The 15,263-nt window shown below is 38.6% G+C and overlaps 1 long non-coding RNA gene across 5 annotated transcripts; it reads left to right on the forward strand.

Moving 5' to 3' along the window:
* On the forward strand, nt 7,661-11,272 carry LOC110433570. 5 transcript variants are annotated; one of them, XR_002451055.1, is made up of 6 exons: nt 7,661-8,117; nt 9,374-9,427; nt 9,574-9,631; nt 9,722-9,826; nt 10,070-10,862; nt 11,099-11,272. It is a non-coding gene; the product is annotated as an uncharacterized LOC110433570 (long non-coding RNA). The 5 variants fall into 5 exon arrangements; XR_002451054.1 differs by having other exon boundaries at nt 9,722-10,862; XR_002451056.1 differs by having other exon boundaries at nt 9,722-10,235.

Genomic DNA, 15,263 nt, shown 5'->3' on the forward strand with positions numbered 1-15,263 from the left:
AGGTCCGTTACTCGACACGGCAAACAAAAAATTAACAGAAAACAACTAGTGCAATTACTGGGATAATTAACAGAAAATAATGTGTATATATATATATATATATATTAAAACAAGTTTAAAACTCTGTTTCTAAAGGTTAGTGTTAATCTAGGTTCAAAAAATAGTGTTAACTTTGTGTTTACCAAAATTTTCAAAAGATATTTGAGAACTTATTTAGTTTGAAAAGGATTTAATTTTGAGCTTCACATGAACTTTAAAAAATTAAAAAGCTAAACTCTGTGTCTCGTGGGCCATTTCCAACTGACTACGGCTGCCCATTTTCCTCGCGGCAAACCAGCCCAGCAGCCCAGGCCGGAGGCCACCTTGCGCCTTGTATTTTAAAATAAATAAAAATGACAAAAACTAAAGATGTGGTGGGGGGAATAGAACCCGCTTCACAAGTCAATGGTCTACGACCAGCTTCACAAGCCAATAGTCCACCACTTAACCACTCAAATCTTTGTGATAGATCATGCACTTTAGTATATATATGTATAATAACCTACACTAATATTGTCAATTTTATTGATCTCTGTAATTGGCTTATATATACTACAAAAAATTTGGCCTTTTGTGACAAATTTCATGTGACACAACACTTTTTAGTCATAGAAACAAAGTGTCTGTGACAATTTTTCTATAGATGACAAATGTATATGACTTAGTTGTGCTTTAGTCGTGAACAAATGTCACTATGTGCACTTCCTAATCTTTGTGACAATAGTTCATGACAATAGTGATTGAATATATTTGTCATTAATATAATAACATATTTAAAAAACACCTTGACATAGCCACTTCTTGGACTGGAGGACCCACATGTCAATTAGATGTATACTAATTGGATTCGTGGGATCCACATGTCCACAAATTAACCACAAAACAACTATAGCCTCTAATATATAAAATACTTTAAAAAACTAATCTAGCGTTCAAATTTGCATGATTTTTTTATTAAAAACTTAAAAATATGGGAAGAATGGGGTTTGAACCCACGACCACCTCTTTTGGTCTAGTTGCTCCAAAATAAAAATCAATGAGCTAGCTAGTTAACTATTAATGCTTTAGAATCATTTAAGTCATGTAGTGAAACTATTGAAAACTATAAAAATACACAACAAAAACAAAATTCACAGGTGGGGATCGAACGCAATCTTTGGGGCTTCTAAGCCAACTGAGCTAACCAGTTCAACAATTATTATGTAGGAGTGATCGGTATGGTGTTCGGAAACTTTAGTTTGGATAAAGAGGAAAAACAATCATATTTGGTGTCAAAAAACGAAGCTAAGATGGGACTCGAGCCCATGACGGCCTGGTCCACGGCATAAAGTCAGTACCACCTGAACTATAAGTTGTTTCTTGCTTCAGGATACGCATAAATGTATATTTTAGAACTCTTGGAATGTCCCAAATCATTCCCGCTTGCGGCCTGGAACACACGCCCACGTGCCGACTCACCACTAGGCCGTTCATGAGGCCAGGCCACCAATCTATAAAGGCACAACAATTTTCGTTCTTTTAATCTATAATTCAATTTTGTAATTAGTTTTTCTCTCTCGTTATAACTCCAAATAAGATGATTCTTTTTCCTATTTTCTTGTGAAGTCACGATCTATCAACTGGTGTTGCAAGATGAGAAAGATTCCTTTTCAAACTACTTTTAGTGCGGAAATTTGATTTCAAGTACTAAACTTTTGAAATTTAATGTTTTAAAATTGTTTGGATGAAGTCGAATGATAAATGACGAATACTAAAGTTGTATATCATGATGATATCAAAAAAAATGTGATTGATAACTTTTTCATTGAAAATCATCTATTTGCACCATGTTCATAAATAGAGACATCTCTCACATAGTTATAAGCAACTATGTGTGAGAGATTATTAGTTTGTTTAACATGACATGTGGTATAAGTTACAACTATTTTACAAAAGCGCACAAAAAATCATTTAAATCTTAGAAAATAACAAACCACCTCGAAAATCCATAAAAATTCTAAACAACATATTTTAGGTAATATAGTATGTGCAAAAGTTATTAGAACCATGTAAACTATAGAATATAAATCAAGTACAATAATAACTATGTTTGTGATTGAAATTTGAAATAAAATGAAAAAACTTTAGAAATTAATAGGCCAACAAAGCTGAAACTTGGCCCAAAATACCAAAACCAGCAGCCACGCAAAAAGACAATGACGAAAGCAGAAATCGAACCTCCGATCTGTCAAAGAGAGAAGTCAAGTCATACCACCACACCATTCCTTTGTTGATGAAGGGAGTCGTTATTTATTATTTTTTTTACAAGTGAGCCATGCAAACAAAATTAAATACAGAAAAATCAAGAACATCAACATAAGGTTTTCTCTTTTTAATCTGTAGTCAAAATTTGTAACTAGTGTTCTCTCTCAAACTAACTTCAAATTTGATAATTTTTTCCTATTTTTTCTAAAATTATCATCTATCAAGTTAATGTGTTTGTTTTTGTCATCTTGTTATGTGACAAATTTTGAACAATTCAAATTTGAAGTTTGAAAATAATGACAACTAAACACCTGATTTTGAAGCCTGAAATCATCTCACCTGAAAAAGTCATGAAACATAAAAAGGATTTTTGGGTTAAACCCCCCAAAAAAAAAGCCCTTTTCCCAATTCCAAAGGATCTAACTAAACTTTTATTTTTGGTTATTTGTTCATATGACAAAGTTATAATAACATTGTTCATAAATTTTGCACATCTCTCTCATATTTTATGGAGCTATGAGAGAGATGTGTAAAATTTATGAACAATGTTACTATCACTTTGTCAGATGACCAAATGATCTAAATAAAGTTTGTATATCTCAATGAGCTTTACAATCTTGTTGTTTATGACTTTTTCATTTGAAATTGTTTAGTACCCCAAATTTCTTCTTGAAAATCTAAAATTTTGATATTTGAATTTTAAACTCTCCAAACAAATTCATATGAAAAAATGATCAAAATAGAGCTAGTAGATCTCAATGAGTTGTACAATTTTGTTTTTGATGTTGTTTTCATTTGAAGTCATTTAATACCGAAAAAATCTATTCGAAAAATCTATTTGGTGTGAAAAGTCATTTTTTCCCATACTAGTTGTGCAACTGACTTGTCTCATGCGTGGCCAATTTCGAACTTTTGCTGCATTCTGCCCATTTATATGTAGCCCAATATTACCGATCCATTTGGCCCATTATCGTGTGGTCGTCGGATCAAAATATGGATGGTCCGCGATAAAACATCAAACATATCACCACCAAATTTCAAGAACGAAACAGAGTGCATAAAAGGCTTATGTGCGCCCTAGAAACAGTCGCACACATAAGTTGACAAATCTAAAATAGTATCATCACAGTGTTTATTACATAGTGGAATAATAATCATAACATAGTCTTAAACAAATAAAGATACTCTCGACGGAAGCACCACACAGGGACACAGTCGATTGGTTGAATCCAAGCCTAGTACTAGTCCTTATTCCAGTCATCTTCATTAGAATATCCTGATGTGTTATGAAATAGCAAGAGTGAGCACATATCATACTCAACAAGTATAATCAGAGGTCCATGAGGCTCAATTAGCTGACACTAGTTTGACTACATTTAGCTTTTATATGTAGATAGCATATTTATCATTGGATAACAAATATCAAGGTATCATAATTAATCCCATAACCACATGATCAATGTATACAAGAATTAAAAATAACACATATAAACAACATAATAAACTATCATTTATCATCATTAATTATGTTCATCAGTGTCCATCTATTCCGTCAGTTTTTCGGACCGTCCATATCTGTGGGGATGGCTAGTATACCAGGAAAGCCAGCAAGGTTCACTATGAAGCCTTTCAAAGGTTTCGTCTAACAAGTTAGGACCATTAGATTCACTCGGCAGGCAGATATAGAGCCCCCCTTCCATGGCACATAACGCGCAGCCTATACACACGGATAGAGGCCGCACTATACTCAACGTGTCTAGCCATTCTTACGCCATTTAAGGTAACCACTAACAAGCTAGAAAATGATCATCATACTGAGCTAAAACCAGAGCCATATAGCCCTCATGGTTGTACGAGTTGTCCCAGCTTTTGCCAAGGGATAAGTCCTTACGGAGGGTTAAGATCAATCCAGCAAAAACTAGAGTTCTTTCCACCCTTTATGTTCAAGTTGTTTGAAAGCTTATTTTATTGTTTATTGTATATCCAAATATTCATGTTACAAAATCATGGATTATAATCGAGCACTAACAAAGACCACCCAAATACACATCCAAATAGGTATCAATGAATTCAAGATAACAATCATCTACGATTTCACTAGGGTTGTCAAGGTGGACACATGCATATGATATATGTATTAAAAGTGTGTAGGTAACAAGGATAGTCCCAAGTTATACTTACTTTGAAAAAAGCTCTGCTGAGACTACTTCTGGTCGTCAAAGACTTGGCCTTGCTTACCAACGTATTGCTCACCGTCTATACTCGATCATCAATCAACAACACGCATTCCAATAGACAATCATACACAAAGCAAACAAGCTACAATTAGAATAATACACCAACTGTGGTAAAACAAATATAAAACATTATAAAAATATTCTACGCAACGCTACCATCACACAAACAAAAAGATCATGAAAATCATAATTAAAATATAGAAGTTATAAATTTTCTAAGATTTTCTATACAAATATAATTAATTAAATAGGACCACAAAAATAAAAAGTTGCAAACTGGTGAAACAGTACCACTAACATGTAGATCTCGCAAATACGAATCTAACGCAATTTGAATAGATCAATTTGGAGTTCAAATGATCATTATATGGCTAAAATAAACTAGTGTATTTCCTTATCACTGACATGTAGATCTCGCAAATACGAATCTAACCCAATTTGAATAGATCAATTTGGAGTTAAAATGATTATTATATGGCTAAAACAAACTAGTGTATTTCCTTTGTATTTATAGATTTTTTGCTGTAAAGAGCCACAAATCCATGTGATGTCGTCACAATGTCACCTCGACATCATCAAGCTAGCAACAAACAGGAAAGGCTCCATTGCCAGCAACTAGAGCTCGTTGACGATCATGCTACTACGAGCTAGAAGCCAAAATGACGCACACCGAGAGCATAGAGTGATAGCAGGCAACAACGCACTCGCCTAGGACACGCAAACTGATAGTAACTAAGACTCACGTGGTGGCAGACATGGCCAGTGGCAAGACCTTGCTGGCACACAGACTCAGCCCTAAAAGCCATGAATCAAATCAGGAATCGCCCAAGATGGATGGGGTTCTCACTGCAAAATAGTAATGAAGCCAAAGGTGAACCGGAGATGGCAGCAACACGAGTGGCGATTAGTACCCTCCTGCAAGAATTCGGCTTCGACGCATGAGCTAGCGTCCGAAAATGAAAATGAAAAGCAAAAAGCTGCGTCGTGGCTGCGTGCTTCACGAGACGATGGCGGCGCCGTGGGAAAGGAAATATAGATGGAGGGCGATGGTTTTTATAGAGTAACGTGTGCCGTTCAGATTGCATCCAACTCCTAAGAAATCAGGAACGGCAGCTGCAGATCCTACTAGTGATGATAGTGTTGACCTTGAAGCGCTAAATCTAATTCATTCTGATGTTTTTGAAGGGTTGGGTGATGGGGGTTGTGATCCATTGATCCTACAAACTCCTGTATCACAAAGTAGTCGAGGCCACCCTAAACTTAACAAGTCAAAAATTAAAAAGAAAAGTAAGTTAAGATGAAGGGAGTTTTTTGGAATTGTAACGGGTTAGCGGATGCTAAAAAATATAAATTTTTATCGGATTTGACAAAAGAAAAGAACCTAGATTTCATTGACTTATCAGAAACTGGAAGACCTAGCTTCTCACAACATACCCTTAACACTATATGTGCCGGTAGAGATTTATTTGGCACTGTATGACACCAAGGTGTAGATCTGGTGGCATGATCCTAGGAGTCCATTTGTTAGTTTTCGATGTGGGTGAAATTGAGGAAGGGGACTTTTTTATTCGCTTTAAGCTAAGACATAAAGAAGATGACTTCAAGTTTAATCTTATAGCTGTTTATGGTCCGGCTCAGGCTGATCGAAAATCAAATTTCTTATCAGAATTGGTTCGAGTATGTTCCAAAGACACCTCACCTATGGTTATAGGCGGTGACTTTAATATTATTCGAAGACCAGATGAGAAAAATAATGACAATTTTAATTACAGATGGCCTTTTTTGTTCAATGTTGTTATTGATGCTTTAAATCTTAGAGAAATTGAGCTAACACGAAGAAAATTTACGTGGGCTAATAATCTGCCAAACCAAACCTTTGAGAAGTTAGACAGAGTACTTGCATGCACAGACTTTGAGTCTAAATATGCTTTGACTACTGTCCATACTCTTAGTAGGAAAATCTCTGATCATACACCTCTTCTTTTCTCTACAAATAATTCGTCCACAACTTACCAGCCACAGTTCAAATTTGAACTTGGCTGGTTGTTAAGAGCAACTCCAACACTACCATATATGCACTTGGCAAATCCTAATTTTTGGCAAAACATGGAAAAAGCTCCTCCAACACTATCCTATATGCACTTGGCAAAATAGGATGCTTGGCAAAAAGAGGGCCAACTGGCTCAAATTTAGGAGCGTTGGGAGCGCTTGGCATCCTGCCTACGCGGTGGGACCCATACATTCAGCATGCACGCATGCCTTAAATAGATTGCAACTTTTGCATAAAAGTCTCTCTGATTTTTTCAGGAATCACAAGATAGTCCAAATTTGCCAAAAAAATAACTAACTGTTGGAGAAGCCTCTTTTTTTCACTTGGCATTTGAGCTTTACACTTGGCAAAATCCAAGATTTGCCAAGTGAAGTTTAGGGTAGTGTTGGAGTTGCTCTAAGAGAAAGATTTAATGAGATGGTGCGTGCGTGTTGAGTGTGTGCGTTGTACTCTGTAATGTCAAAAAAATACAGTTGAGAAGATCCTACGCATGTGCTATTTGCCTTAGCCGCAGATCCAATTAGTTGAGACACGAGAGAGAAGATCCTACGCACGTGCTACTTGCGTTAGCTGCAGATCCGACTAGTTGAGACACGAGCATTGAAGCTTGGCCACCGGATGCTCAGCGAGAGACAAAAGACCAACAGGTGCTGCTCATCTAGGCTACCAAAGTGGAGAACTAAAGCATGCCAACGCTAGAAAAGGAGCCAGCTGCAAGGAGATGGCCACGGCTGCACTACAGGACCATGCAACATGACGCTGGAAGTCGGCCAGCAAGCCAAAAGAAACAGGAGCTCATTTTCCCTTGATTATTTTTAAAAACTGAATTTTCAATGCTATTTTTTAAAAGCTTTTGAATATAGTTTTGAGTTGCAATTAAAATCCAATCAATACAAAAAGCAAGTATGCAACAGCATGAGTGCATCAATCATGTATCTAGTCTTATAATGGATTTTTATTTTCATAAAAATTATATTTCCCTAAATTCAAAAGTTCAAAAAAAATACTTAAATAAATCAAATTTAACCCTATTATTTGAAAAACAAGTTTTGGGTGTTACTAGGCCCCTCCTCAAGTCCTCAGCGCCGACACCCGCTCTCCCCAGCACAGGCCCACGCCCCACGCCATGCGGCCCGCTCCTCTCCCTCTCGCGGCGGGGCGGCGCGGCACGGTTCTCCCCCACTCGCAGCGTGGCGGCCTCATTCCTCTCCGAGCAGCGGCGGAACGGCCACATCCCATGGCGGCCCGACTGCAGGGCGGCGTGGACCTCGGAGTGGACCGGCGGCAGCGGCGGCCCGGCTGCAGAGCCTTGCGCGGGGGCCTGTCCGGTCATGGATTCGCTCCTGTACGCCGCGCCCGCACCCTGGAGCACCGATCGTGCAGCACCAATCCCAGCGGCAGCACGCCACGCACCCACCAGCGCCTCGACTGTCACCTCGATGACGGGCCTCCACGTCCGGTGTGGAGATACGGGATAGCCGCAGCCACAACCCTCGAGCGGTGAGCCTAGAACAGTGCCGGCCACCCAGAAGCCAGAACATCTTGAGGTGAACAGTCTACTCTCTATACTGTCATCCTTACTCTATTTTCTTAGGGCTAGCATTCCTGATTAATGTAATGTAATATATTTTTTGCTTTTCGGATGTTGCATTGAGGCCTGGCATGACGAATTAGGCTTGGATTTCTGAATGCTCAACTTATTGGTAGTTCTCCTATGTCACATACTCACATATAGAATTCGTTCATGTTGTTTTTCTGAATGTTGACTTTAGGCACTCTCATTCGACCATGGCCTAACTATTAAAGAGTCTACACATGCACAAGACTACAATTTTGATCACTTTATACTGCATTTCTGTTTTGAGTGCCCTGCCTGTGGCAGCCATCAGAGCTGAATTAATTTGTTGACATGTGAGATAGACTGTATTCTTTGCTTGGAGATGCATTTGATATAGAACAACTTCTGAAATGCATGGGACAACTGAAACATGCTCAACCTGTAAATGTTGCTATATATATGATTTCAAGAAACATCTTCGGTGTTCTGGAAGCTTTAGGAAATAGGAATAATGTACCAGTCACTCACAAAATTTTCAGCATTTGCAACTTTATTTTATAGCATTTGCAACTTTATTTTTGATCCCTCCTTATCTGCGCCAGAGGGCAATCTACACTAAGGCAAAGAAATTGGAGGTTTGGTTTTTCTTATTACCATATTCTATTTTTTTATAGATATAGATATTGGTATAGAGTGAAACATTGTAAAATTCTAATGATAAGGTAAAATAAGGTTGAATTATAGGAGAAGTAATGGATCTACCCTATCGTTGCTGAGATAGTCTACTATTATTTCTGAGAAACTTAGCCACCTCAACAGTAATGGATTACCCTATCGTTGAAATATATTTTGTGCCATCTTGGTTGCTGAGATAGTCACTATTAGTTCTGAGGAACTTAGCCACCTCAACAGTAATGTATTACCCTATCGTTCAACGGCTTTATCATTGAAAATCATTTGTACTCTCCAGGATTAATAAAGAAGTAACTGATATATGGTCCTTGGAGTTTAGCTTATCTGCCATTATCTACTTGTATTTTTGTTGTTAGGAAGCTCAGAAATGAAGAACAATGTATACTTTCATTTACGCAAGTTTGAATTTTAGGTTTTATATGAGACCTTTTAAACATATGTTTTGTTAACTATTTTGCAGAGTGATCACTTAACCATTTTGATTATACTTGTGTCTATTTAGCTTATCAACGCCTAGCTCTTGCCTCACATCTGCTTCCCTTTTTTTCTCAGAAAGTTCAAGAATGAACAAAATATATTTTCGTTTACACAAGTTTTGAATTTAAGGTATTATATGTGACCTTTTTAAGCATATTTTTTGTTAGCTATTTTGCAGAGTGACTAGTTAACTATTTTGATTATACTTGTGTCTATTTAGCTTATCAGCTGACGCCTAGCTCTCGACTCACATCCCCTTGTCTTTTTATTGTCAGGAAGTTCAGGAATGAAGAACAATATATATTTATTCATTTACGCTGTTTTGAATTTAAGGTATTATAACAAACCTTTTAAATATATTTTTTGTTAACTATTTTACAGAGTGAACAGTTAACTATTTTGATAATACTTGTGTCTATTTAGCTTATCAGTTAAGTGATGCCTAGCTCTTGCCTCACCAATATGGAAGATCGCTCAGTGCACATTCAGTCATTTGTACAACGAAACCTGCAATACACATGGGTCTTTGTAAGAAACTATTATGCCACTCAATTTTCTTGTAATCCCTTATTTGTCACTCAGAATCACGAAATGAAATTTGACATGCCATAGAGAGTTCACCCAAGCAAACTTAGCATAGCACGAACTTGTAGTTAAGAATTGTGGCGCATAGCTCGCACATCGCTTGCATTGGGTGAGATTAACTATATTTAACTGTAAACAATCAATTTAGGTGTAACACTTGATAAAATTTTATTTTTGAAACTGCAGTGGTTGCGGTGTGCAGCGACAAGGGAACCCTGCATGTTTTCAGCTTGAGAGTTATTAGAGTTGGGGAATAATATGAAGCTGGTCACAAGCAATCTGCTGATCAAGCAACACCTTCTTAAAAACAAACACTGCATCAATGCAGGATCATTCTTGTCTTTCATGAAAGGTAACCAAAAGAAATCGTTTTTGACTTATTTTCCTCTTTTTTGGTGATGGTTGGTTCCCTTGCTCTTTCAAATTCGTGCATTAGGCTTCTGTAGCTACAACTTCGTTTAGAGAAGCATGAACCTTTAGTAATGCTATGGAAGATGACAGTTCAGATTCTTTAATCAACCCGGTGAAGTGATGGAGGTGTTGCCGGTAATTTAGTAGATCCCTATCTTAAGGCGATCACCATCTGCCACTGGTCAATTTTTGGATGCAATGCAAATATGGTTGCTGGGTCAGTGTAATGATGTTCAGATGTTGACGTCTTCTCAAATGATCAGTCGTTATGTGACATTCATCATGTACATGACAAATATTTGGTTATACAATATATAAGACGAGAATCCTAATAAATCAGATTGTTCGTTTTGTTTTTTACAACTTGTTTTTTGTTTAACCATAACATTAGCATGGGCACACTACTTTAATCGGGAGATGAGGGACCTGGAGCCGACCCTTGAGGTAGATCGGTCGGCAGGCAAGCCGCAAGCGCTTCCTGAACCAGAGCACACTGCAGGTGGAGAGCAGTTTGATGTTGAGCACATGCAAGAGCAGCACGTTGCAGGCACTTTTGACCATCTGGATGGTATGCATGCTGAAGCACTCACGCTCCAAGTTGATGCATGCTGAAGCACTCACGCTCCAAGTTGTTCCCTCTATTAATTTGTTACGTGCAAGCTTGGTAGTCATGGCTACATGCATGTCTATTAGTCTTTAATTTATGACTCCAAATTACGTACCTTCGGTTTAGTCCATGTTGCCATTGCTAAAATATTATAATTGTTATTTAACTAATGCATAAGTGTCAATAATTATTTTCAGGAGGAAGCTAGAGTTTTTGTGGACACAAGTGAAGGAATGTCAAGGCAACCTTCGATGGAATGGTAGACATATTTAGCTCATTAGATTTCATGTGTACAAACAAGTATGTCAGATACCTTATGTATTTGAGCAATGTGTGTCTAAGCTGGTTTTAACATTGGATGGTTCCATGAATGATTTGTACAAACAAAGCTTATTTTCGTTTAATGGATGTAATGGTGCACAATTATTGTTTGAAGCTACCAACTAAAGTGTTGCATCATGGACTATCCACATTCCATTTGGTGTTGCAATATATGCTATAACAACAAAAGAGTGGTGGCAAAAAAAAATTACCAACGATGCATATAGTGTGGCAATAGAATAGCCAAACTATTGCAACACAATAGTAAGCGTGAAAATACAGATCCAAGTATGGCAACCATATATTGCTCGTAACAATAGAGAGGACACCCCTATTGCACCGAGATCCATTTCGTGGTAAAATAAGAAACCACATATAATAACCAATTCATGTTGATGGCAATAGAGGGCTACCCCTGTAGCAACCACAACTTGGGTGTAGCAATACAATATTTTGCAACGCCTCATTTTACACATTGCAACGCTTTGTAGATGGTGCAATTGAAACCTCTGGCATCACCTGATGTGTCACGATAGGATACATGGCAACCAATTCGAGCGTGGCGCTAGATGATTGTTCCAACTCCTCCCTGTGTTGAAGTACCTAAACTCCTGCAACCACCAAAAGTCAGTCATGGTAGAAGGTTAATACCACCAGGCTTTGCGCAATGGCATTTTATGAAATTTTTGGATGCAATTGCGCCTATTGCAACCAAAATAGGCATATTACAACGTATTTGGGTCAGTGCTAAAGGGGCAAAACCTTGTAGTGCGGATATATCAGTTTTACACTCTGCAGAGGTTGTACACTTTCACTGTGAGTCGTGATCTACCCTTTTGCCCAAGGTCATGAGTCTCTGAACCCCCTTCCAAGGAGGCCGGTAGGGTTCACTATGAAGCCTTTCAAAGGTTCGTCTAACAAGTTAGGGCCGCTTGGTTTTGTTACTTAGTCCATGTGATTCTACCACGCAGGGAATCCACGGTCTGCTATCCCCCATTTGCGCCACATGGGTAACCTCTAATAAGCTAGAAAAGGTCCTCATACTGAGCTAAAGCCAGAGCCATGTAACCCTCACAGTTGTACTGTATGTCCCAGATGGTCATATACAGATAAGTTTTTATGAAGAGAAACTAGAGCACCATAAGATAGCCCAATATCTTTACCAAAGTTGCTAAAAAGTCATCTTTTAATGTTTATTGCATATTCTGTTAGTCAAATTACAAGATCATGGTTTAGTGGAGCACTAGCATAGGCTACCTAATGCAAAACCATGGGTGATAGGGTTTAAGATCAATACTAGGGCATCCTTAACAAGGTGACACATGCAGCATGAATTACGTGTTTATAGTTATTAGGAAACAAGAATAATCCCAAGCTATACTTGCCTTAAACTTAGATCCTTCTTTAAGTTCCAAACCTTCCACAATCTGCTTCTTGATCACCATGTAAAGCTCACCGTCTATACTCAGTCACCACATCAACAACAATCATCCAGAGGCAATCATGCAAAGCAAATAAATCTATAATTAGAACAATACACCAACAGTAGCAAATAAAGATAAAAAGTTTGTAAAATGGATCTACGTTGTACTACGATCACACAGACGTAAAGATCACGAAAATCGAAGCTATAATGAAGAAGTTATGAATTTTTTAAGATTTTCATTAGGAAAATAATTAATTAAATAGGGTCATGAAATTAAAAAGTTACAAACTTGTAAAACAGTGAGACTAACATGTAGATCTCGTGATTACGAATCTAACGCAATTTGAATGGGTCAAATTGGAGTTAAAACAAATATTTTATGAGCAGTATAAAACTAGTGGCAAACTTGTAAATTTGTGAAAACGTATTTTGAATCTGAGTGCTGAGTTTACGTCTTCAAACTCGGAAAGCGTATTTTCTAAAGTGTGTTTTGGACTGCGGGTTCGATAACTAAATAACTCAGGGGTTCTTTTGAAATACGGCCGAAGGGGTATCCTTCGATTTAGGTTGTCGGATTTCGTTTGGTCGGCCGAGATTAGATCAGGGTGGGGAGAGGGGACAGCTGGCCGAAGCTGAGGCTTCCCGCGGCGGCGCCATTGCCGGACCTCGCCGGCGCTCGTGGTTTGAGCGATTTAGTTCACGATTCAACAAACAAAAACATGGGAAGATGAAGGAGCTCACAGCGAATTCACCTAGGAGTTTTTGAAGTCGGGAAATCGATCGAGGATGCCTGGCGGCTCGGGATGGTGGACGGTTGAGCCACTGCAAGGTTCGGTGTCGATGAGAGAGCTGTAGAGCGTGATAGAGAACAACGGGAGAGGCTTGGAAGCTTCTTTACCTCGCCACAACACTCGGCAATGGTTCAAATTCATCGGAACGACAATAGGAGGAGCTCTTCCTCAGTACCGGCGGCTTGGCGAGATCTACGGCGGCGCTCAAATCTTGATTGGAAACACGAGCTCATGAATAGGGTTAGGGGAGAGACGGCACAGATGTGGCTTCTATTTAAAGGGGCTCTTGGTGTGCAGATCATGCCGAGCATGAGGACTCCGTGTGGCCGGTTCAAACTCATCGTGGAGTCCGGCTCGAACACGAGGTAGGGGAAAGGCCTAACGAGTGGGCCCAAGTTGTCAGCGGAAGAGGGGGGTGGGACCAACTTGTCAGCGTGTGCAACGAGGGAGGGGAAAGAAACCTGCGTGTGGCCAGCTGGGGTGGTCTGGCAGTGCGCTGGGGAAGGAGTTGGGCCGAGCAGGGGAAAAGAAAAGGGGAGAGGGAAAATGAGCTGGGCCTTCGGGCCGAAGTCCAGGGAAAGAGAGATTTTCTCTTTTCATTTTCTGTTTTCCCTTTCTTTTAAAAACAAAACCTACTTCAAAACATTTTCAAAAGCAAACTTGAATTCCTTTTAAACTTTAGTCATATCCACTCATCACAATAAATCAAATGCAAAGGCATGCATGCTCAAACAAGTTGTTAACTCCTATGGTAAATTTTAATTTAAAGAAAAATATTATTTTTCCTATATTTCATGGGCACAAAAATACATAATTAAAACAATTTCTCCTATTTTGGAAACTTGCAAATTTTGGGGTGTTACAATTCTACCCCCCTTAAAATGAATCTTGTCCTCGAGATTTGGTTGGTGCTTACTCAAACAACTGAGGGTGTGATTTTCTTAAATCCTCTTCTCTTTCCTAGGTGGCCTCTTCTTCAGTATATCAATTCCACTAAACTTTGTGCATCTTGATAACTCGACTCCTTGTACCCCTTTTTGTTGTTTCCAAAATTCTTACTGGGTACTCTTCGTATGTCAGATCCTCTTTAAGAGTCAATTCCTCCCACGGTATCTGCTCTCCTGGCACACTCAAACACCCTTAATTTGAGTCACATAGAAAACATCATGCACTTCCTACTAAACTTTCAGGCTACTCTAACTGGTAAGCCACTTCACCACGTCTTTCTAACACTTTGAAAGGCTCGATATACCTTGGTGCTAATTTTTCTTTCATATTAAACCATCTCACGCTTCTCATAGGTGACACCTACAAATATACGTAGTCTCCTACTTCAAAAACTAATTTTCTTCTCCGAGTGTCAGCATAACTCTCCTATCGAGACTATACCACCTTTAAGTTATCCCTAATCACTCTCACTTGCTATTCTACATCCCTTAGAACATCTAGCCCAAACACTTGTGTTCTCCCATTTGATTCCAAAATAATGAGGTCCTACTTTCTGCCCCTAAAAAGCATTCAAAAGGTGCCATCTGAAGGCTTTTTCTAATAACTGTTGCTCTAAGAAAACTCCACATATTGTAAACTCTTTGTACCATACTGCAATACACAAGCTCAGAACATATCTTCCAAAATCTGATTAGTTCTTTCTGTCTGCCCATTAGTCTGAGGATGATAGGCTGTACTAAGTTTTAACTTGATTCCCAAGATATATGCACTTGTTTCCAGAAGTGAGGCATAAACCGAGTAACTCGATTAGAAACTATCTTCTTAGGTACCCCTTGCGAACACACTATCTTTTCCACATACACTTCAGTCAACCTT

This window comes from Sorghum bicolor, chromosome 3, assembly GCF_000003195.3.
Source record: "Sorghum bicolor cultivar BTx623 chromosome 3, Sorghum_bicolor_NCBIv3, whole genome shotgun sequence".
NCBI lineage: Eukaryota > Viridiplantae > Streptophyta > Magnoliopsida > Poales > Poaceae > Sorghum > Sorghum bicolor.